The 22,768-nt window shown below is 44.9% G+C and overlaps 1 long non-coding RNA gene across 1 annotated transcript in view; it reads right to left on the bottom strand.

Moving 5' to 3' along the window:
- LOC137424032 (uncharacterized) overlaps nucleotides 1-22,768 on the bottom strand; it is an 87,234-nt gene that overhangs the window by 63,757 nt on the left and 709 nt on the right. Inside the window, exon 2 of the long non-coding RNA XR_010983884.2 lies at nucleotides 12,881-12,961. This is a non-coding gene — a long non-coding RNA (uncharacterized LOC137424032). The remainder of the gene's footprint in view (nucleotides 1-12,880; nucleotides 12,962-22,768) is intronic.

Below are 22,768 nucleotides of genomic sequence, written 5' to 3'. Positions count from 1 at the left end.
GGGGGTGCGGGGGGTGTGGACCGCACCGGGTGACACTATCAGAGGGGTGACACCAAATTTTTGCAGTGTCAAGGCTTTCCGATCTTGCGATATTATCAATTGTAAGTGAGTTGGCGAAAGGCATTGATTTCGATGAAGTGATTCACAAGTTCGCAGCTTTGAAGGCCAGGAAAGGAAAGTTCTGAATTAGTCGACATGTTCACTAAGTACTGAAATGCTTGTGTATTTGTTCCTGTTTATTTTATGGTATTATTTCATTTATGAGTATATTTCCATATGCATTTGTCTACAAGTTCTACATTATTTGGGCGGTTATTGATTATGCAAACCTAATTCATTAATTAATGAGCCTGGTGTTGGCTTAGCGGTTAGGGTGCCGGCTTGGGATCTGAGGATCCTGGGTTCGAATCCCAGTCAATCGCTAAATTAACACCAGGGGGGTTGACTCAGCCTGTCATCCTTCCGAGGTCGGCAAATTGAGCACCAGCTTGCTGGGATGAATGATCCCGGTGTGTACCCCAGCTTAGAATAGGTACGCTGTATCCCTGCGCATTGTAAGAGGCGACCAAGGGTTGGTGTCAGGAAGGGCATCCGGCCATAAAAACATTGCCTCAAACAGGGAACCATGATTGTCATGGGGCCCGCAAGGCTAACCCCCGCTCTAGCGGGGAAAATGGCCTCAAAACGATCATTCATTCATATTCATTCAATCCATTAATGTATCTCATGTAACAATAAAGTTTAACGTTAAAATCAACATAATTTTGATGTAGTTCCTAAACATTTTTCCTTCGAATTCTATTGTTTTCTTACCGAATTTTCACTTTTACCACATGAAACTATGTAAATGTAAATACATTTAGGCTGTGCGTAAGATATTGTAATATAAAGGTGTAATTTTAATTTTGCTAGTTGTTTATGTCACCACTATTGCCATTACATTCAGTGATATACGAGAATTACGATTTACGAGTAACATTAGCACAACAAACATGCGTGCGTTGCGTGCATGCGTGCTCTCTCTCTATGCATAACATCTGCATGTGTTCCTCAAAGAACAGGTCCTGGATCGTAGTGTAAATATCAGTCTTGTGTAAATAATGCTCCCTACCGGCTGTATGTTTAGTTTGAGAATGCTTTCCGCGATTCGGTTATCCTGTGGGTGTGTTTCTGTTAGGAGAAGGGTGCAACGTCGCAGGGGGACATATTTACTCATTTGTGAACATCTGTAAAACTGTCGCACTCAGGGTTGAGTTAATAGTAGAGGGAACTACATCTGAGTGCCACACTAACGTAGGTAAAAATTTATAGGGTCGGGACGCCCCGAGGTAGAGAAGGGTGCAATGTTGCGGATATGGGATTGGCATCCATCCATATCCGCTTGTAAATATTCCCCTATTTCCTCAATACTTCCAAACTATCCCCAATCCCCCATTCCCTAGTCCCATTTTCTGTAAACAACACTCTGTAGACCCGACCTCCCCCTATTTCCCCCATTAAATGTCGCATCCAGGTCCACCGCATCTCACGTAGACAACTATAGGACATCTTGCTAGTTATTCTTAGTCTATGTCAGTTAAGGACTCATTTCCATTAATTCTGACTCTTCGTTGCACCAGAATGTGATTGTATGGCACCGTTAGGAAGTTTAGGACCTCCCAATACCTCCCCGCAGCTCTTCCTCACGGTTCAGCAACAACAACAACAACAACAACGGCGGCGGCGCGGGGAGTGCGCGTCCTCACTCCGGCTTGGTTGGTAGGGGGTGTTGGGAGGGCACCAGGCCTTTCCAACGAGCCGCCATCGAACATGTGCTCGACGGGGTTACCAAGTAGGGGCTCGCTGTCAGCTCCTCGTCAAGGGCGGAGCCCGGTAACCCCTGCACCCAATAGTAGCGGCGGACCGATCCCATCTGGGGCGGAGCCAACGAGCCGAGGGCGTGTGACTCCCCGCTGAGCATGCGCAGGAAGAGGGAGGTGACGTCAGATGCGCGCTGAGCTTGGAGAGAGAAGGACGCCACCTCCGAGCGCTGTGACACCTCCCCGCCTCTCTGGACTGGACCGTGCTGTATCCTGTCCCTGAGCCAAGGTGCACCTTGTGCTATCGACTGCCTGTCCTTCCCTGCCATCAATCCCTGTGTAAGTCAGTCTTGTTCCGTTTGTCTGTGGTCTGTCGGGGATAAGAGAAGACTGTAACTAAGTGCCCATCTCTTCTGTGTCTTTTATCTCACTCGACCTTGTAATCTACCCCTTTTCTCCACCACTAATTATATCCTCCTCCGGAGGTCTTGAGAACTGTACCCCTTGCGTCGTTTCATTTATCCCAATCATTGTGTCCTTTCCATCATTGATTTAGCGTAGCGCGATTTGGCCAACGTTCGAGTGGAATCGGGTGAGTTGGGGGTAATCGGGTAAACTGTACGAACACGGCGGCCATTCCGCTCGGTCAAGCAACATCTTTAGCCGTGTCCGTAACATTAGTACAACAAACATGCGGTGTAATTCCTGAACGGTATAGACCTAGTAGATCCTGTGTATAGGACTTATAGTTCAATCTGATACTAACAAGGCTGCTTTCTTGCTTTATAAACCCATACCTATAACTTCAAAGGACTTGCAATATCATGTATAATGTAATACAGTTATATCACGAATATAAAGACAATGGTTTTCAATTACCTTTGTTTGTTGCTTTTCTATAATCCTGAGCACTATTTTGAGGCCTTTATTGGATTCCTTGACCCAGAAAACATAGGATGAGCATATTTAATTAAGTTTCCTGATTGACTAGAAGCTGAGATAGCGCAAAATATGTATTTTATGGTGGCCATTTTGAAAATCCAAAATGGCCGCCATGCAGGTGCTCTGATAATTCCAAAAATGTACAGGTTTGCTAATCTCCCAAAATCTTGAACGGAATTATATTTGTTAACATAGTGAACCTGATTAATGGGGGGGGGGGGGGGGGGGGTACACCATGAGTTACCGCACTGGGTGACACCAACCCTAGTGACGCCACTGAGTCTTGCCTGGCCTCCACAGAACCCTGACCTCAACCCCATCGAACACCTTTGGGATGAATTTGAACGCAGACTGCGAGCTAGGCCTAATTGCCCAACATCAGTGCCCGACGTCACTAATGCTCTTGTGGCTGAATGGAAGCAAATCCCCACAGCAATGTTCTAACATCTAGTGGAAAGCCTTCCCAGAAGAGTGGAGGCTGTTACAGCAGCAAAGGGGGGGGGGGGGGGGGGACCAACTCCATATTAATGCCCATGATTTTGGAATGAGATGTTCGATGTTCGGGTGTCCACATACTTTTGGTCATGTCGTGTATTTAAATTCCCATTGAGTTATACACAGCTATATAATAATGGGCACAAGATGGCGCTATAGTTTTTGCTAAATAGCATAACTAATTAATGTGCAACGTTTTGCACTGACGAGTTATGAATTCTTTATTCGTGATTTTTAAACTAAATATATGCAAAATTTCAGTTAAATACCAGAGGTGGGTCACTAAAGTAAAAAAAAAACTAGACACATTTTGCTTGTTCGGCCCACGGTCTATAATAACTATTTTATTCATGAAAATAAATAGCACAAAACAATGTACAAACATGTTAATTAGGGACACAATTTGGACATATTTTAAAGTAGAAGTGGCTAACCTATTTTCCCCATTACCCCATAAGTTTGTGGATTTGTGGTTTACGTGGGTTTTCAATAACATAATGTTATGGATTCGTCACTTCCGTTGTTGTGGTTTTCATCCACTGTAAACATTTTTGATTCCATGTACTATTATTGTTGTCGTTTAAGGGAGATGGGATTACTATTTTCAAAAGGTAAAAAAGTTAATGTTATAAATGAAACCGGAACTGGACGATGAAGAAGAGGAAGAGGAGGAAAAGAAGGAGGAGCGAGTGGGTCGGACAAGAAACCTAGCTGCTTCGAGGTCTGGAGCGAACGATTGGCAAACGAGAATCACGAGTGAACTTTGGGTTTCCCAGGAAAGGGATTCCTGCGACAGAGTTGTTATCGCTGTGACAGATCAACCTGCGTGTCAGGTTTTGCGGTTGATTCCGAGGAGAATCATCATAGTGCCGTTATGCCTCGAGAACGGGCCGTCGGCCATTTTGATTCGCACGCTTTGCACTTCGCTCAAGGTTTTTCACTTCGCTTCAAACCATTTTCACCGCATTCAGACGTTAATCTGGTGTGTGTGTGTGTGTGTGTGTGTGTGTGTGTGTGTGTGTGTGTGTGTGTGTGTGCAACGTGGCTTTTGAGTTGGAAATCTGCGGTTCGCCGATCTGGAGCCGTGGAACGTCCATACCCGAGGGTGTGATTTCCCAGTCGCCTTGAGGGCGCCTTTACGCAGCTTTGGCAGCGGGACTGTGACTGTCATCCGAGCGGGATTCTGGTCTCGATTAGACATCGTTCTGACGATCGCTGGAGCGGATCGACTTTGGCTTGAACCCGGGAAAGAGACATTGGGGAATGTTCTTCTTTTCGCTCACTTGGAGCACAGTGAGTTATATTGTACGAACCTGATGGTACCATCATAGGAAATATATATTGGTTGTACAATTGATTACTATTGTTTTTGTGTTGTTATTCTTGTGTGACCTAAATACAATATTTGTTTGTTGGTAACAATTGGTGTGGTTTCACCATTGATCTTTGACACAGAATAACACATCTTTCTGCCGTGACTCCTCTCGGGGCTCGGAGGTACACCGTAACAAGGGGGTTTGGGGAGGAGCACGTAACAATAACCCCCATGAACGGTAAGGCCCTACTCTATAGACTTAACACTGTTCGGGGTATCGTGTTCTACAACCTCTCTAGTTTTTATGATTTTCAGACCTACATAAACATCCAAACAACTTCCTGGTTGGGAATAATTTTGTGAGGGGCATGGGGGAGGGCCGGGGAGAGGGAGGTTGCTTAAAACCTTTCTGAGGTTCTGAAGTGCATGCACCCAATATTTCAGACCTTTCGGTGCTGCGGTTTGGCCCTGAAAGAATAACATACAAACCCACAAACTAAAAATTATTTTAAAGTGATTCTTCACCATTGAGAGATGGGGCCAACAACGATATAAAGCACGATATTTCAAAAAGTTGTTGATGACTTATGAAAAAACTTGGTGGACGAGTTGGGCAAGTGACAAGAACAAGCAGATTAGATTTTGGTTTAAGTCTAAATCCAAATATGACCTATCAGTGGGTTACACAACCTAAACCGTTCAGTCTGGCGGAGATATGCATTCTACCAAGTGCCGTTCTAGTTAAAACTGGTAATTGCAGGTTCAAATCCCGATGCTCCCTGGGAAGGTGTTGGCAACCAACGGAGTGTATGTCAGTGCTCATGAATTTGCTTTGGTGGTACTGTCCTCCTCAGGGATGGTACTTTGGACCTGCTGTTCCGGGTGGAAAACAACGATGATCAAAACGAACCACTTTATGCATGGACGTATGGTGAAATAACATATTCATACCAGAAAGATGTTGTATGTCGTTCATGGGTAGAGTATAGAGATTAGAAAGAAAAAAGATGAGGCAACAGCATAGTGACAGGCAGTGGGAATGATGGCAAATGTAAGTTGGGATTGCATCAAGAGGGGAATGATGTTTAAATCAAAGGAGGTATAATGAGTGCTGGCGTTGTACAGTATATCGCAGTCAGGTGACCCCACACTTTAATGATAGTGTTCAGTTATAGTCACCTCTTTATAGAAAGGATAGAAGGATATGGAAATTAGACTTCTCTGTAGAGGGTTCATCATAGGACAATAATAATGGGTCCAGTGCGGGCAGGTGTTAGCTATGAGGAGACTTTAGAAAATACAGGGATATTTGCATTGGAGAAGACAAGATCCCATGTAATGGAGTAAAATATTTTGATTATTAATGGAGAAAGACAGAAGAGAGGAAAGGATATGTTTTTGAGATCAGACAATGATATTTATTTGTTTATTGGTTTGTTTGTTTATTTATTTATTTAGCTTACACAAACAGATGGACAGGGGACTGACCTTGTTAGAAAGAGTGGTTGATAACATGATGAGGTTTTATAGGAATTCGATATGGCATAAAGTTTACAGGAATGGAAAGGGGAAAAATGCTTCTCGAAACATAGGATCTAGCATGAGGTTTATTGGAATGGGAAGTGGCACACTGGTGATAGCAATATGGGATCTAGCATGAGGTTTATAGGAATGGGAAGTGGCACACGGGTGATACCAATATAGGATCTAGCATGAGGTTTATTGGAATGGGAAGTGGCACACTGGTGATAGCAATATAGGATATGGCATGAGGTTTATAGGAATGGGAAGTGGCACACTGGTGATAGCAATATGGGATCTAGCATGAGGTTTATAGGAATGGGAAGTGGCACACGGGTGATACCAATATAGGATCTAGCATGAGGTTTATTGGAATGGGAAGTGGCACACTGGTGAAAGCAATATAGGATATGGCATGAGGTTTATAGGAATGGGAAGTGGCACACTGGTGATAGCAATATGGGATCTAGCATGAGGTTTATAGGAATGGGAAGTGGCACACTGGTGATAGCAATATGGGATCTAGCATGAGGTTTATAGGAATGGGAAGTGGCACACTGGTGATAGCAATATGGGATCTAGCATGAGCTTTATTGGAATGGGAAGTGGCACACTGGTGATAGCAATATAGGATATGGCATGAGGTTTATAGGAATGGGAAGTGGCACACTGGTGATAGCAATATGGGATCTAGCCTGAGGTTTATAGGAATGGGAAGTGGCACACGGGTGATACCAATATAGGATCTAGCATGAGGTTTATTGGAATGGGAAGTGGCACACTGGTGATAGCAATATAGGATATGGCATGAGGTTTATAGGAATGGGAAGTGGCACACTGGTGATAGCAATATGGGATCTAGCATGAGGTTTATAGGAATGGGAAGTGGCACACTGGTGATAGCAATATGGGATCTAGCATGAGGTTTATAGGAATGGGAAGTGGCACACTGGTGATAGCAATATGGGATCTAGCATGAGGTTTATAGGAATGGGAAGTGGCACACTGGTGATAGCAATATGGGATCTAGCATGAGCTTTATTGGAATGGGAAGTGGCACACTGGTGATAGCAATATAGGATATGGCATAAGGTTTATAGGAATGGGAAGTGGCACACTGGTGATAGCAATATGGGATCTAGCATGAGCTTTATTGGAATGGGAAGTGGCACACTGGTGATAGCAATATGGGATCTAGCATGAGGTTTATAGGAATGGGAAGTGGCACACGGGTGATACCAATATAGGATCTAGCATGAGCTTTATTGGAATGGGAAGTGGCACACTGGTGATAGCAATATAGGATATGGCATAAGGTTTATAGGAATGGGAAGTGGCACACTGGTGATAGCAATATGGGATCTAGCATGAGCTTTATTGGAATGGGAAGTGGCACACTGGTGATAGCAATATGGGATCTAGCATGAGGTTTATAGGAATGGGAAGTGGCACACGGGTGATACCAATATAGGATCTAGCATGAGGTTTATTGGAATGGGAAGTGGCACACTGGTGATAGCAATATAGGATATGGCATGAGGTTTATAGGAATGGGAAGTGGCACACTGGTGATGGCAATATGGGATCTAGCATGAGGTTTATAGGAATGGGAAGTGGCACACGGGTGATACCAATATAGGATCTAGCATGAGGTTTATTGGAATGGGAAGTGGCACACTGGTGATAGCAATATAGGATATGGCATGAGGTTTATAGGAATGGGAAGTGGCACACTGGTGATAGCAATATGGGATCTAGCATGAGGTTTATAGGAATGGGAAGTGGCACACTGGTGATAGCAATATGGGATCTAGCATGAGGTTTATAGGAATGGGAAGTGGCACACTGGTGATAGCAATATGGGATCTAGCATGAGGTTTATAGGAATGGGAAGTGGCACACTGGTGATAGCAATATGGGATCTAGCATGAGCTTTATTGGAATGGGAAGTGGCACACTGGTGATAGCAATATAGGATATGGCATGAGGTTTATAGGAATGGGAAGTGGCACACTGGTGATAGCAATATGGGATCTAGCCTGAGGTTTATAGGAATGGGAAGTGGCACACGGGTGATACCAATATAGGATCTAGCATGAGGTTTATTGGAATGGGAAGTGGCACACTGGTGATAGCAATATAGGATATGGCATGAGGTTTATAGGAATGGGAAGTGGCACACTGGTGATAGCAATATGGGATCTAGCATGAGGTTTATAGGAATGGGAAGTGGCACACTGGTGATAGCAATATGGGATCTAGCATGAGGTTTATAGGAATGGGAAGTGGCACACTGGTGATAGCAATATGGGATCTAGCATGAGGTTTATAGGAATGGGAAGTGGCACACTGGTGATAGCAATATGGGATCTAGCATGAGCTTTATTGGAATGGGAAGTGGCACACTGGTGATAGCAATATAGGATATGGCATAAGGTTTATAGGAATGGGAAGTGGCACACTGGTGATAGCAATATGGGATCTAGCATGAGGTTTATAGGAATGGGAAGTGGCACACTGGTGATAGCAATATAGGATATGGCATGAGGTTTATAGGAATGGGAAGTGGCACACTGGTGATAGCAATATAGGATATGGCATGAGGTTTATAGGAATGGGAAGTGGCACACTGGTGATAGCAATATAGGATATGGCATGAGGTTTATAGGAATGGGAAGTGGCACACTGGTGATAGCAATATAGGATATGGCATGAGGTTTATAGGAATGGGAAGTGGCACACTGGTGATAGCAATATGGGATCTAGCATGAGGTTTATAGGAATTGGAAGTGGCACACTGGTGATAGCAATATGGGATCTAGCATGAGGTTTATAGGAATGGGAAGTGGCACATTGGTGATAGCAATATAGGATATGGCATGAGGTTTATAGGAATGGGAAGTGGCACACTGGTGATAGCAATATAGGATCTAGCATGAGGTTTATAGGAATGGGAAGTGGCACACTGGTGATAGCAATATGGGATCTAGCATGAGGTTTATAGGAATGGGAAGTGGCACACTGGTGATAGCAATATAGGATATGGCATGAGGTTTATAGGAATGGGAAGTGGCACACTGGTGATAGCAATATGGGATCTAGCATGAGGTTTATAGGAATGGGAAGTGGCACACTGGTGATAGCAATATGGGATCTAGCACGAGGTTTATAGGAATGGGAAGTGGCACACTGGTGAAAGCAATATAGGATCTAGCATGAAGTTTCTAGGAATGGGAAGTGGTACAATGGTGATAGCAATATAGGATCTAGCATGAAGTTTCTAGGAATGGGAAGTGGTACAATGGTGATAGCAATATAGGATCTAGCATGAGGTTTATAGGAATGGGAAGTGGCACACGGGTGATACCAATATAGGATCTAGCATGAGGTTTATAGGAATGGGAAGTGGCACACTGGTAATAGCAATATAGGATCTAGCATGAGGTTTATAGGAATGGGAAGTGGCACACTGGTGATAGCAATATGGGATCTAGCATGAGGTTTATAGGAATGGGAAGTGGCACACTGGTGATAGCAATATGGGATCTCGCATGAGGTTTATAGGAATGGGAAGTGGCAAACTGGTGATAGCAATATGGGATCTAGCATGAGGTTTATAGGAATTGGGAAGTGGGACACTGGTGATAGCAATATGGGATCTCGCATGAGGTTTATAGGAATGGGAGGTGGGACACTGGTGATAGCAATATAGGATCTAGCATGAGGTTTACAGGAATGGGAAGTGGCACACTGGTGATAGCAATGTGGAATCTACCATGAGGTTTATAGGAATGGGAAGTGGCACACTGGTGATACCAATATAGGATATGGCATGAGGTTTATAGGAATGGGAAGTGGCACACTGGTGATACCAATATAGGATATGGCATGAGGTTTATAGGAATGGGAAGTGGCACACTGGTGATAGCAATATAGGATCTAGCATGAGGGTTATAGGAATGGGAAGTGGCACACTGGTGATATCAATATGGGATCTAGCATGAGGTTTATAGGAATGGGAAGTGGCACACTGGTGATGCCAATATAGGATATGGCATGAGGTTTATAGGAATGGGAAGTGGCACACTGGTAATAGCAATATCGGATATGGCATGAGGTTTATAGGAATGGGAAGTGGCACACTGGTGATAGCAATATAGGATATGGCATGAGGTTTATAGGAATGGGAAGTGGCACACTGGTGATAGCAATGTGGAATCTACCATGAGGTTTATAGGAATGGGAAGTGGCACACTGGTGATACCAATATAGGATATGGCATGAGGTTTATAGGAATGGGAAGTGGCACACTGGTGATAGCAATATAGGATCTAGCATGAGGTTTATAGGAATGAGAAGTGGCACACTGGTGATAGCAATATAGGATCTAGCATGAGGGTTATAGGAATGGGAAGTGGCACACTGGTGATATCAATATGGGATCTAGCATGAGGTTTATAGGAATGGGAAGTGGCACACTGGTGATGCCAATATAGGATATGGCATGAGGTTTATAGGAATGGGAAGTGGCACACTGGTAATAGCAATATCGGATATGGCATGAGGTTTATAGGAATGGGAAGTGGCACACTGGTGATAGCAATATAGGATATGGCATGAGGTTTATAGGAATGGGAAGTGGCACACTGGTAATAGCAATATAGGATATGGCATGAGGTTTATAGGAATGGGAAGTGGCACACTGGTGATTGCAATATGGGATCTAGCATGAGGTTTATAGGAATGGGAAGTGGCACACTGGTTCCTCTTGCTCCTCTTGCTCTTGCTCCTCTTGCTCTTGCGTCCTCCAAGCTCTTGCTTTGACCCCGTCCTCTTGCTTGCTGTCCCTCGTTGTTGCTGGGGAGAAGGAAGACGCCTGAACGAGCAGGTGTGTGCGAGCCATCGTGCGACCAGCTGCGCTGCAGCTAAGGGGGCAGCTAAGGGGCCGCAGGCCACGAAAAGGACGCGCCAGGCAGCAATCGACGCTGTACCCTCCATTGCCTCCCAAAAACAACCATCCATCCTCAAGCCATACCTGCCTGCAATATCCCCCGTGTAAGTGTGAACGTCGTCTGTCCTAATCGTTGTCCTGGGGTTAAGTAAATAGACTAGTATAAGCTAACGATGCACTGTGTATCTGCTCCTTCCATTCGCTGAATATAACCGATTGCTCTCGTTGCTCTGGCTTGTGAAAATACATAATAAATCCTGTTATTCCTCCGTACTCTGTCTTCTTCTCTCTTCCTTCTCTTTCGGTCGCTTTAGAGGTTTCCCGATTGAATATCTGTGGTGCGATCTGGTCAACGTTGGGGGAGTCGGGCCAATTGGGGATCCTGTAACGGTCGCGGTGGACCATCCGCTCGGCCCAAAGTAACATCTAAAACGCGACCGTAACAATGTAGGATCTGGCATGAGGTTTATAGGACTAGGAAGTGGCACACTGGTGATACCAATATAGGATATGGCATGAGGTTTATAGGAATGGGAAGTGGCACACTGGTCATACCAATATAGGATATGGCATGAGGTTTATATGAATGGGAAGTGGCACACTGGTGATAGCAATATGGGATCTAGCATGAGGTTTATAGGAATGGGAAGTGACACACTGGTGATACCAATATAGGATATGGCAGGAGGTTTATAGGAATGGGAAGTGGCACACTGGTGATTGCAATATGGGATCGAGCATGAGGTTTATAGGAATGGGAAGTGGCACACTGGTGATTGCAATATGGGATCGAGCATGAGGTTTATAGGAATGGGAAGTGGCACACTGGTGATAGCAATATAGGATATGGCATGAGGTTTATAGGAATGGGAAGTGGCACACTGGTGATACCAATATAGGGTCGAGCATGAGGTTTATAGGAATGGGAAGTGGCACACTGGTGATACCAATATAGGATCTAGCCTGAGGTTTATAGGAATGGGAAGTGGCACACTGGTGATACCAATATAGGATCTAGCATGAGGTTTATAGGAATGGGAAGTGGCACACTGGTAGTAGCAATATAGGATCTAGCATGAGGTTTATAGGAATGGGAAGTGGCACACTGGTAATAGCAATATAGGATCTAGCATGAGGTTTATAGGAATGGGACGTGGCACACTGGTGATAGCAATATAGGATCTAGCATGAGGTTTATAGGAATGGGAAGTGGCACACTGGTGATAGCAATGTAGGATCTAGCATGAGTTTTATAGGAATGGGAAGTGGCACACTGGTGATAGCAATATAGGATATGCCATGAGGTTTATAGGAATAGGAAGTGGCACACTTGCAATATAGGATATGGCATGGGGTTTATAGGAATGGGAAGTGGTGCAACCTTGATAACATTATTGGATCTGACATGAGGTTTAGAGAATGGAATGTGGTACAATATTGATTGCAATATTTGATCTGGCATGGGATTTAGAAGAATAGGATGTGGTACAATGGTAGTACAACAACACAGGAAGAGAATTCTAAAAAAAAAAGTAAGAATCCATAAGGGACAATTTTCAAAGGTTTAGGTCTTGGACATGTTTCCCAATTGAGAAAGAAATCTTGAATCAAATCAAAGCGGTGCCAAAGCTGAACGCATGCACTTTAGCCCGAAGACCTGCAAAGTACAAGGTCATGCAATGCCCTGAAAAGTTTGTCAAAGTAGTGCACATGCACCCTGGCTCCAAGGTCAAAATGAACCTCATTCAAGGTGTCCCTCCAGGATTTATCACTCCAAGCATCATTAAGAAGCTGTTTTAAGGGGGAACACAATTAAGAAGCAAAACACGTGCACTTCAGTCCAAAGACCAAACGTACCTTCGAATATGGAATGCCAGACTTCGCCAAGGCTTCTGTCAGTCTGCGTCAGTAGACAGTCCAAACGATGGGTTTGATCACCTGGAGTTTGACAAAGGGATAGATAGATAAATTTGTATGCAAACTGATAGGTCAGATCTGGATTCGGACCTGAACCAAAATCTAATGAGCTTGTTCTTCTCATCTAACAACTCGTCTCCCAAGTTTAGTCAAAACTCGTCCACAACCTTTTCAAATATCATGTTATTTATCGCTTCTCGTCCGATCTCTCAATGGTGAAGAATCACTTTAAAATTTTAATAAATCGCCGACCCGAATCCATATTCAGATCATCACCAAAATCGAATCGAGTCGGTCTTGTCACACACCCAACCTGTCTACCAAGTTTGGTCCGAATCCGTCCACAACCTTTTGAGATATCTTGATCACAAACAAACAGACAATCAAACAGACAATCAGACAGACAGGTTTGAAAACGTAGCCTCCATCCACCTTTGGTGGTGGAGGTAAAAATGGTGACTTACTGACTGTGATTTGGGCAGTAGTTGAGCACAACAAGCAAGGGAGAGATGCACGGGAAAAGGGATTGATGGCATGGAAACAGTAACGTGTAAAGAAGAATTTATGGGTAGAGACATTGGGGGTAGAAACAATCGCAGGTAGGGGTGGGGTGACGTGAGAAGATGGTACACCACATAGGTCTTATATTAAGGGGAAGCCGGCAGAAAAGAGGACCAAAAGAGTTGAGGTTGGTGGTAAGCCATGATTTTGGGGTGGTTAGCCACCTTATGAGAAGGACGTGGGCATCCTGGTGGGGCTGGAGATGGTCGAATGGCCGAGAGAGCCAAACCAGAGGAGAGGTGGTTAATAGAAAACCTACCTATAATTATAATTGTTTGAGATGTGAGATCAATAGGACTTGTGCTTCAGCCTCATTGTTGTACATTCCAATAATGTTGAAAGCTTTAGATTCCACAAGATCCGTGAGAGAGAAATGTGATGCTGGGGTAGCAACCCACCGAGACCACAGCTGAGTTATAAGCTTATTTGCCCTTTCTTCACTATTGGTATCATTCGAATGACCAAAAATAAACAAAGCTTCAAAATGACAGAATTGTTTGTAGGCCAGGATACTGTTTGACTCTACATTGCATGAGAAGTCGTTTTAGCAAACGTTGAAACGTCATCAGCAATGTTAGCTTTTATAGTTCACAAAGGTAACCTCCAGTTGATAAAGTCTATTGTTCGAATCGTTCGCCAACTCAGACCTGCTCTGGCCTTGACAAACTCTATTATTGCTCTATCTAGTCAATGTTTTGATGCAAGGCTGGGAGAACGGGAGTGGGTGGTGTCGCCATGAAGGAGGGATGTTAGGGTAGGATAAAGGGGTAAAGGGAAGGGAGTGTATTGTCCCCATCACCCCATCCTCTGGGAAGCATTAAGGTGGCTGTCGCATCTGTAAATTGGACATTAGAGATCTCCAAGTTAAATTATGGATTTCTTTGAATTGTTGACATTTAGGTAGATTTGGAACACCTTACCTCAATCAGGACCATCCTTGGTATATTAATTGCTGTTTCTCCCATTAACAGTAAGTTTGAAAGAAACTTCGCTTTTAAAGTGAAAGTTTGACACACAGGGCCAGACCCAATGTCCACAATTAATCATTTGATGCCACCTGGATACAAGACCGACTGCACGATCATTTGGGATGGGGTGGGGAGTCGCGGGGCCTCAATCGTCAGATTACGGTTCAAGGTCGAGGCTGTTTCTCCCAGTTCGTGCGTTGCTGGCAAATCTGCTCAAAGATAAAAAAAACAATTTGCCTTACAGCTTACCGCTGCTTCCACGCTCACATGTAAATTTACATCGCCCTCCTCCTTCTTCACCCACCACAAACTCCTCCTCCACCACTGCGTCCCACTGCAAACCCCTTTACCCTGTCTTTAGGTGGAAACACGATGCACACCAGGTCATGTGGACCAGTGGACACTGATGGACCCCAAGACACCGGTGCTTTGTGAGGGGGTTCCCGGGTTTAAACCCCAAGGTTTTTTTGACTCCAGAGTGCTCTGCTGTGCTGGTCAATAGACAGTGAGTGTGAATCACTCTTCCGATATCTTCCCCGAGGTTTTGGGTTTCAAGTACAATGGGAAGTCCCGAACCCTAACCCTAACGGTCAACAGAAAGTACAAAAAGCTTACACAAACAACCTACCCTCATCTTGCTTGACGGTTTATTGGTGCAGGGGTGTTTATAAAACATCCTGATTGACATGTTCTCTTACCCTAATTGACATTCAGCATCTTGGGAATTCAGAAGAGCCAAAAACTTCTCGAAGCATTAACCGGCCGGCTCTATTACAAAGGTCTTCCCTTTTCTTTTACACGTAACGGCCACCGCATCCCACCCACAAATTATGATGGACCACCCTATTATGTAATGGGAACACCATCGAGTTTCGGACACGATCAGTTAAGTCCTCTAGCTAAGCCGGACTTGCGGGGACCTGGACCCGTGGGGACCCTGAACGTGCCACACTTTGCGCATCGGCACACGGCAGTTAAACGGCAATTAGTGTGCAATTAAAATTGATGTCTTATTAAGATTCGAGGCTGATAAACACTAATATGAACATAAATAAGGGGCTAGTCAGACAGACTCGGTCTAACCCACGATCACGCTGCGGGATCCGCCATTAGGAACCTCTTTTGCAGGTGTTTGTTCATTTCTCACACATCACCGTCACCATCATGCTAATTAGATCCACAGGCGCAGACTCGTTTCAGCGTGGATCGCAGGTGTAAATGTTCTTATATACGATGGGGAAACACCAAAACAGGCGAAAATCAAGGAGTGAACAGCGGGGATGGGATGAGGATGTTAGAGACCCTTTTTGAAATCCATCGACTGCCATTTGTTATTCAGCCGCTTCTTCTTCTTCTTCTTCTTCTTCTTCCTGAATTACCTCAATATTGGGTGAGGCCAACAAGCTGCTGCTGCCTGCTGTCCTACCTTTTTTGACAACACTCCTCCACTGCCCTCTATGCCGCCACACCCATGTTATTACTCTTCCCAGCTCAGCCAAGGTTTTCCTCTTTTCTTCCTACCTTGCTGCCTCAACCAGTCTGCTTCCTTTTCCATTCTCTCTGCCTCCATCCACACCAGATAAAGGGTGTGTTCAGTTACCAAGATCACTGATGTCTTATCATTGTAGAGCACTCGCCAAGTGGCTTTAAGCACTCAAGCATTCCATTCGAAACCTTGATTAAGAACGGCCAGCTTGGCTAGCTGCTTGATAACTGAACACCCCCCAATGGCCCGTCAGCGCACTGAACACCCCCCAAGTGCCCGCCAGCGCACTGAACTCCCCCAAGTGCCCGCCAGCGCACTGAACACACCCCAAGTGCCCGCCAGCGCTCTGAACACCCGCCAAGTACCCGCCAGCGCACTGAACACACCCCAAGTGCCCGCCAGCGCACTGAACATGCCCCCAAGTACCCGCCAGCGCACTGAACACCCCCCAAGTGCCCGCCAGCGCACTGAACTCCCCCAAGTGCCCACCACCGCACTGAACACACCCCAAGTGCCCGCCAGAGCACTGAACACCCCCCCCCCCCAAGTGCTCGCCAACGCACTGAACATTCCCCACGTGCCCGCCAGTGCACTGAACACCCGCCAAGTACCCGCCAGCGCACTGAACACACCCCAAGTGCCCGCCAGCGCATTGAACATGCCCCAAGTACCCGCCAGCGCACTGAACACCCCCCAAGTGCCCGCCAGCGCACTGAACATTCCCCACGTGCCCGCCAGTGCAATGAACACGCCACAAGTACCCGCCAGCGCACTGAACACCCCCCAAGTGCCCACCAGCGCACTGAACACACTCCAAGTGCCCACCAATGCACTGAATACACCCCAAGTGCCCACCAGCGCACTGAACAAACCCCAAGTGCCCGCCAGCGCACTGAACACACCCCAAGTGCCCACCAGCGCACTGAACACACCCCAAGTGCCCACCAGTGCACTGAACACACCCCAAGTGCCCACCAGCGCACTGAACACACCCCAAGTGCCCGTCAGCGCACTGAACACCCCCCAAGTGCCAACCAGTGCACCTCAGTTGGCCCTTTACAAATCTCTGCATCATGCTTCCTTCAGCTCACATACAACTAGTATATGATCATGGATGAATGACTCTCATACATGAGTGGGAATTGTGAATTGCTTACGTGATTGTCGATATAACTGTAGATCCATATATTTATTTATACACCACCGTCTCAATTGAGATCGGAAACGAGACCCAAAATTGTGCGTTTCTCTCCGTCCTCCATAATCAGGTCTATATCTATCTCAACGAGTCTTTTGCATGAGTCATTGACTTGTATGACCCCACCGATGTCTTATGACACGTTTTACAACATGTAATTTGAGAGATAAACTTCCCACAGTGTGCTGAACAGCATGGTCACCGCATTCGGCGATATAGATATATAAGATAATGCTGTGCAGCCGCCACGTCCGGGTATCATTAATTCAAATCGTGCGAAGCATTGCAAGTGAGCTAGTGCACCATAGACCTCGAATGTGGGACGCGACTCTGCATGGTGAAGAGTTAACCACGACGATTGGCCTTTAGGGCCTTTCCTCTAAGGCTCCATGCATGGCTTCAAAACAGCTGTTCACCACTCGGTACCTCTGGTCATCCCCCATCGATACTCGTGATCTCTTTTACCCCAAATGACCCCATTCCAAAGCACTCCCTTTTTCCAGGTTATTGTGATTTTCCTCCTCTTTTTCCCTCATTTATTTTTGTTTCTAAGTTGTTTGTTTGATTGTTACTTTTCTGTTTGATCCACGTTTTCCCCCATTCCCTTTTTGCTGTTACATCCAGCTTGTGTTCAGCTTGTTCAACCCCTTGTGTCCTTCCAATCCCCCTCGTCCCTCCCCTCCTTAATCTCACTCTCACTTCTACTCTGCTGTTGGCGTTTGTTCCCTTCCATTCTGCTCTAACTCTTCCACAAGCCTCGATCATGTATCCCAAAAAATCGCACCCATGTCCGAAGGAAGCGGTTTAGTTTGGAATTTTTCATATGCAATAGTCAAAACTTAAACGAACAAAACCCTTTATATTTACCCTTTAGAACCCTTTAGAAATACCCATTAGAACCCTTTAGAATTACCGTTTAGAACCCTTTAGAATTACCCTTTAGAATTACCCTTTAGAATCCTTTAGAATTAACCTTCAGAATTACCCTTTGAATTTACCCTTTAGAACCCTTCAGAATTACCCTTTTTAGATTTACCCTTTAGAACCCTTCAGTGTTACCCTTTATAACCCATTTGAATTATACTTTAGAGCCCTTTTGAATTGCCCTTTAGAACCCATTAGACGTATACTTTAGAATTACCTTTCAGAACACTTTACAATTACCCTATATAACCATCTCGAAGTACCTTTTGGAACCCTTTACAATTACCCAATATAACCATCCAAAAATACGCTTTGGAACCCTTTACAATTACCCTTTAAACCTTCTCAAATGACACTTTAGAGCACCCTTTAGAATTAACCTTTAGAACCCTCCAGAATTACCTTTTAGAACCCTTTAGAATTAAACACGATGGGTTACAAAGGTTCTTCTTCTTCATTTTTCATGACGGACGGATAGAAGGAAGAACATAGCAAAATATTGAAGTGGCTTCACTGCTTAAAAATTAGGATCTTTCAACCAATGGTGCTCTTCTTATCCTTCTTGGTGGGCAGGTCCTTTGCATCCTCCTTTTCCATCTCTCTTGGCCCTCTCATACTCATCTCTTTAATCCTCCATTTGTAGGTTTTTCCTTCTCCAAGCATTCGCCTTTCTACATGGAATAGCTTCCCTCTGATTCCATCTTTCAATAGACCTTCGCCTCTCATGCATTATGTGTCCAAACCAGATATTCTGTCTTCTGTGTGACGACTATGTTGTGTGTTTCACCAACTACTTGCAGCCCCTCTGCATTTGTCTTCCTTTCCTTCCAGCTCACTGCGACATAACAAACCCTTAGGGAGCCTGTGTGGCAACACTACCATGGGAGAGTGATCTTTGTGTGTGATCCAAGGTCCGAGTTTGGCAGAACATTATAGTAAAGAGATCTCCACGGGTAGTCGCTATATATAGGACATAGATAAAGGATTATCTGACCCTGTGGCATGAGGTCATGTTGAAGTAGTTCCCTATCCCCTTAATTGCCTCAGAATTGCTTCTCGGAAGCTGCACTTGCTTTGTGCGCTTTGTGTACCCCCACCATTGGATATCATGTGGACTTACGTGCCACATTTTGACATACACCTACGCTTTCACTGTGTGGAACCTCAGGTTTGATTTCCATAGGCAATCCCATACACTATCTGATGCCATAATAATCACCGCGCGCCACTGGTGCAGTGTGATATTGTTGCTCGTCTGTTCAAAATAGGATATTTCAATCCTAACAAATCTCACACTCTCACTATGTCTCTGCGAAAAGCTTGTCTAGAGAACCCTCCCATCTACTTTCTCAACAATCCTCTCGAAGAAGTTCTGTCACTCAAGCTTTTGGGTTTCACTATCTGCAATGGTCTTTCCTGGGAAAACCACATTTTCAAGCTGGCCTCCAAAGCCAGTCGCCGACTGGGCATCTGAGCTCCTCACCACTTACAAAGCTTTCATCCGCAGCTTGATGGAGTACTGCTCTCCCCTCCGGGCTGGTGCTCCTGCCTCTCACTTAGCTCGGCTTCACGCTGTAGAAACCAAAGCTTTTAGGATCATTGGTATCTCCTATGATGAAACTGATTCTGAGGGCCTTTCACTCTCTCACCGCAGGCAGGTTGGCGGTCTTTCTATCTTCTACCGACATCTCCGGCCTTGCACCCCCTGCTCTGTCTGTGCTCTAGTCCCCCAAATATTCCTGCAGGACGCACAAGACCTGCGAGCAACCCTTTTATGGTGAAACTGCCAAAATAAAGACTCCTTGCTCACCTTCAATCATTCGTTCCTCTTTTTTTCCTTCCTGTGGAACAAACTCCCACCCTCTCTTCAATCTCATTCTTCCCAGCATTTCTTCATCACAGCTGTTCACCACCATCTCATTTCATCCCCAATCCAAAACCATGATCTTTTCTATCCTCGTTAACCCTCACCCCCAAACCCTCATCCTTCCAAATTTCCAGTTTTTCCTCCCTGAGATTTTACTTCTGTGTCCATCATGTCCTCCCCATGCAGTTGCCTGCAAAAGTATTCACCCCCACCAATAATGCCACATTTAGATGAACTAGGGCATGCCCGTACTATATATATGCCCGTACTATATATCTATCTAAAATTATATCCCCCCCCCTCTATTTACATGAAATGGTTTGGTCCATTCGCAACGCCAAAGCGAACGGCGAACGGCTTGCGAGTACAGTGACAATCCCCCCCCTCTATTTACATGAAATGGTTTGGTCCATTCGCAACGACCACAGAACCCCCCCCCCCCCCCCTCTATTTACATGAAATGGTTTGGTCCATTCGCAACGCCAAAGCGAACGGCGAACGGCTAAATCGCCATAGCTCGGTAAGTACTTGTCCGATTAATTTCAAACCTTGAAAAGGCACATCCTCGGGTCCCCAGCAATATACCTGGCAAGTTTCAAGTATATCGGACCGGTAGTTGTCGAGAAATCGTTGTCGTATACACACACACATACACACACACATACACACAGAGATTAGTGGAATTATAGATAGATTACAAATTATGTAAAAACAATTTTTCCAAATGAACTTTTTTATTCATAACTGGAGAGATCATCAAACTAAACACTTATGAACTCATGCTCATGCTTATTGTACACCGTGTCTTTTTGACCGCTTACTAGATGGTGATCGAGCTAGGGTCCATGTGTTCAGACTTTGTTGCGATGCTTTGGGTTTGTTTAACCTTTTAACTTAATATAGAAGGGAGAGACTCTTTCTCTCTTTCTCTCTTTCTCTCTTTCTCCCTCTCTCTTTCTCTCTTTCTCTCTCTCTCTCTTCTCTCTTTTTCTCTCTTTCTCTCTTTTTCTCTTCTCTCTTTTTCTCTCTTTTTCTCTTTCTCCCTCTCTCTTTCTCTCTTTCTCTCTCTCTCTTCTCTCTTTCTCTCTCTCTCTTCTCTCTTTTTCTCTCTTTCTCTCTTTTTCTCTTCTCTCTTTTTCTCTCTTTTTCTCTTTCTCCCTCTCTCTTTCTCTCTTTCTCTCTCTCTCTTCTCTCTTTCTCTCTCTCTCTCTCTCTCTCTCTCTCTCTCTCTCTCTTCTCTCTTTTTCTCTCTTTCTCTCTTTTTCTCTTCTCTCTTTTTCTCTCTTTTTCTCTTTCTCCCTCTCTCTTTCTCTCTTTCTCTCTCTCTCTTCTCTCTTTCTCCCTCTCTTTCTCTCTTTCTCTCTCTCTCTTCTCTCTTTTTCTCTCTTTCTCTCTTCTCTCTTTTTCTCTCTTTCTCTCTTTCTCTCTTTCTCTTTTCTCTCTTTTTCTCTTTTTATATTTCTCTTTTTATCTTTCTCTCTTTCTCTCTTTCTCTTTTTCTCTTTCTCTCTTTGTCTCTCTTTCTCTCTTTGTCTCTCTCTCTTCTCTCTTTTTCTCTTTTTCTCTCTTGCACTCTTTTTCTCGTTCTCTCTTTTTCTCTCTTTTTCTCTTTCTCTTTTCTCTCTTTTTCACTTTTTCTCTTTCTCTCTTCCTCTCTTTCTCTCTCTTTCTCTCTTACTCTCTTACTCTTTCTTTTTATCTTACTCTCTCTCTTTCCCTCTCTCTCTTTCTTTCTCTCTCTTTCTCTCTCTCTCTCTCTCTCTCTCTCTCTCTCTCTCTCTCTCTCTCTTTCTCTCTCTCTCTCTCTCTCTCTTTCTTTCTCTCTCTCTCTTTCCCTCTCTCTCTCTTTCCCTCTCTCTCTTTCTTTCTCTCTCTCTTTCCCTCTCTCTCTTTCTTTCTCTCTCTTTCCCTCTCTCTCTCTTTCCCCCTCTCTCTCTTTCCCTCTCTCTCTTTCTTTCTCTCTCTTTCCCTCTCTCTCTCTTTCTTTCTCTCTCTTTCCCTCTCTCTCTCTTTCTCTCTCTCTCTCTCTCTTTCTTTCTCTCTCTCACCTTCGAGAACAATTAAGGTTGTGGACCTGTGGCTCGTAGATGTTCTGTGGTTAAACGTTTGAAACCTTGATGACGGATCGTTCTCTGCAGATGATGATCCGGATGCCCCCAATTGAAGGAAGTAAGTAAACTGAATGAATTTTTCAGTTCAGATCTCCCCCTCGCCTTCTTCCCTACTTCTCTCTCGCCTGTGCTCGTACGACTCAAACCCGGCTATCAATACATTTCTCAGGCCTATCCTCTCGCCGTGCTCTTCCAACCTCTTCCCAGGCCCGTGCTGTGCCTGGGAGCGAGCACGCACAGTCCTGTAATTGCTTGTTCTATAATTCATGAGGCCGCTTCTTGCTTGTCCGCTTTTGACATGTAAACTGTAAATCATATTAATTTAGCACACTTCCAAAGCAGTAATCTCCCAATCTCTGCCAACCGAGAATCATCAAATTAAGGTGGTGTAATATTTATGTTGCAGGAAAAACCACGCCCCCACCCAGCAACCCCTCCCCAGTCCTAAATCCTAAATAGTTTCACCCTAATCACACCCCCCCCCCCCCCCCACCAAACGACACATATTGTTCGTACGTGGTAATTATACCTTGCCAGAGCAAAAACTCGAGCGAGAACATCTCCGTCAACTGTGGGCTGTACTTATGACGTCATTTTCTCGCACACCCCTCCGTTGGCATGTCGTTCGCTCGTAGCTCGTCGAGATAATTTGCGAGGCGAGCCAGAGATAACAAACCTTGGGTTATCGTGAGCACCGAAGCAGGCAGCCATGG

Source organism: Myxine glutinosa, chromosome 3 (genome assembly GCF_964187855.1).
Source record: "Myxine glutinosa chromosome 3, kmMyxGlut1.1, whole genome shotgun sequence".
In the NCBI taxonomy this organism is placed as follows: domain Eukaryota; kingdom Metazoa; phylum Chordata; class Myxini; order Myxiniformes; family Myxinidae; genus Myxine; species Myxine glutinosa.
This window is presented reverse-complemented; position numbering and strand designations above follow the sequence as displayed.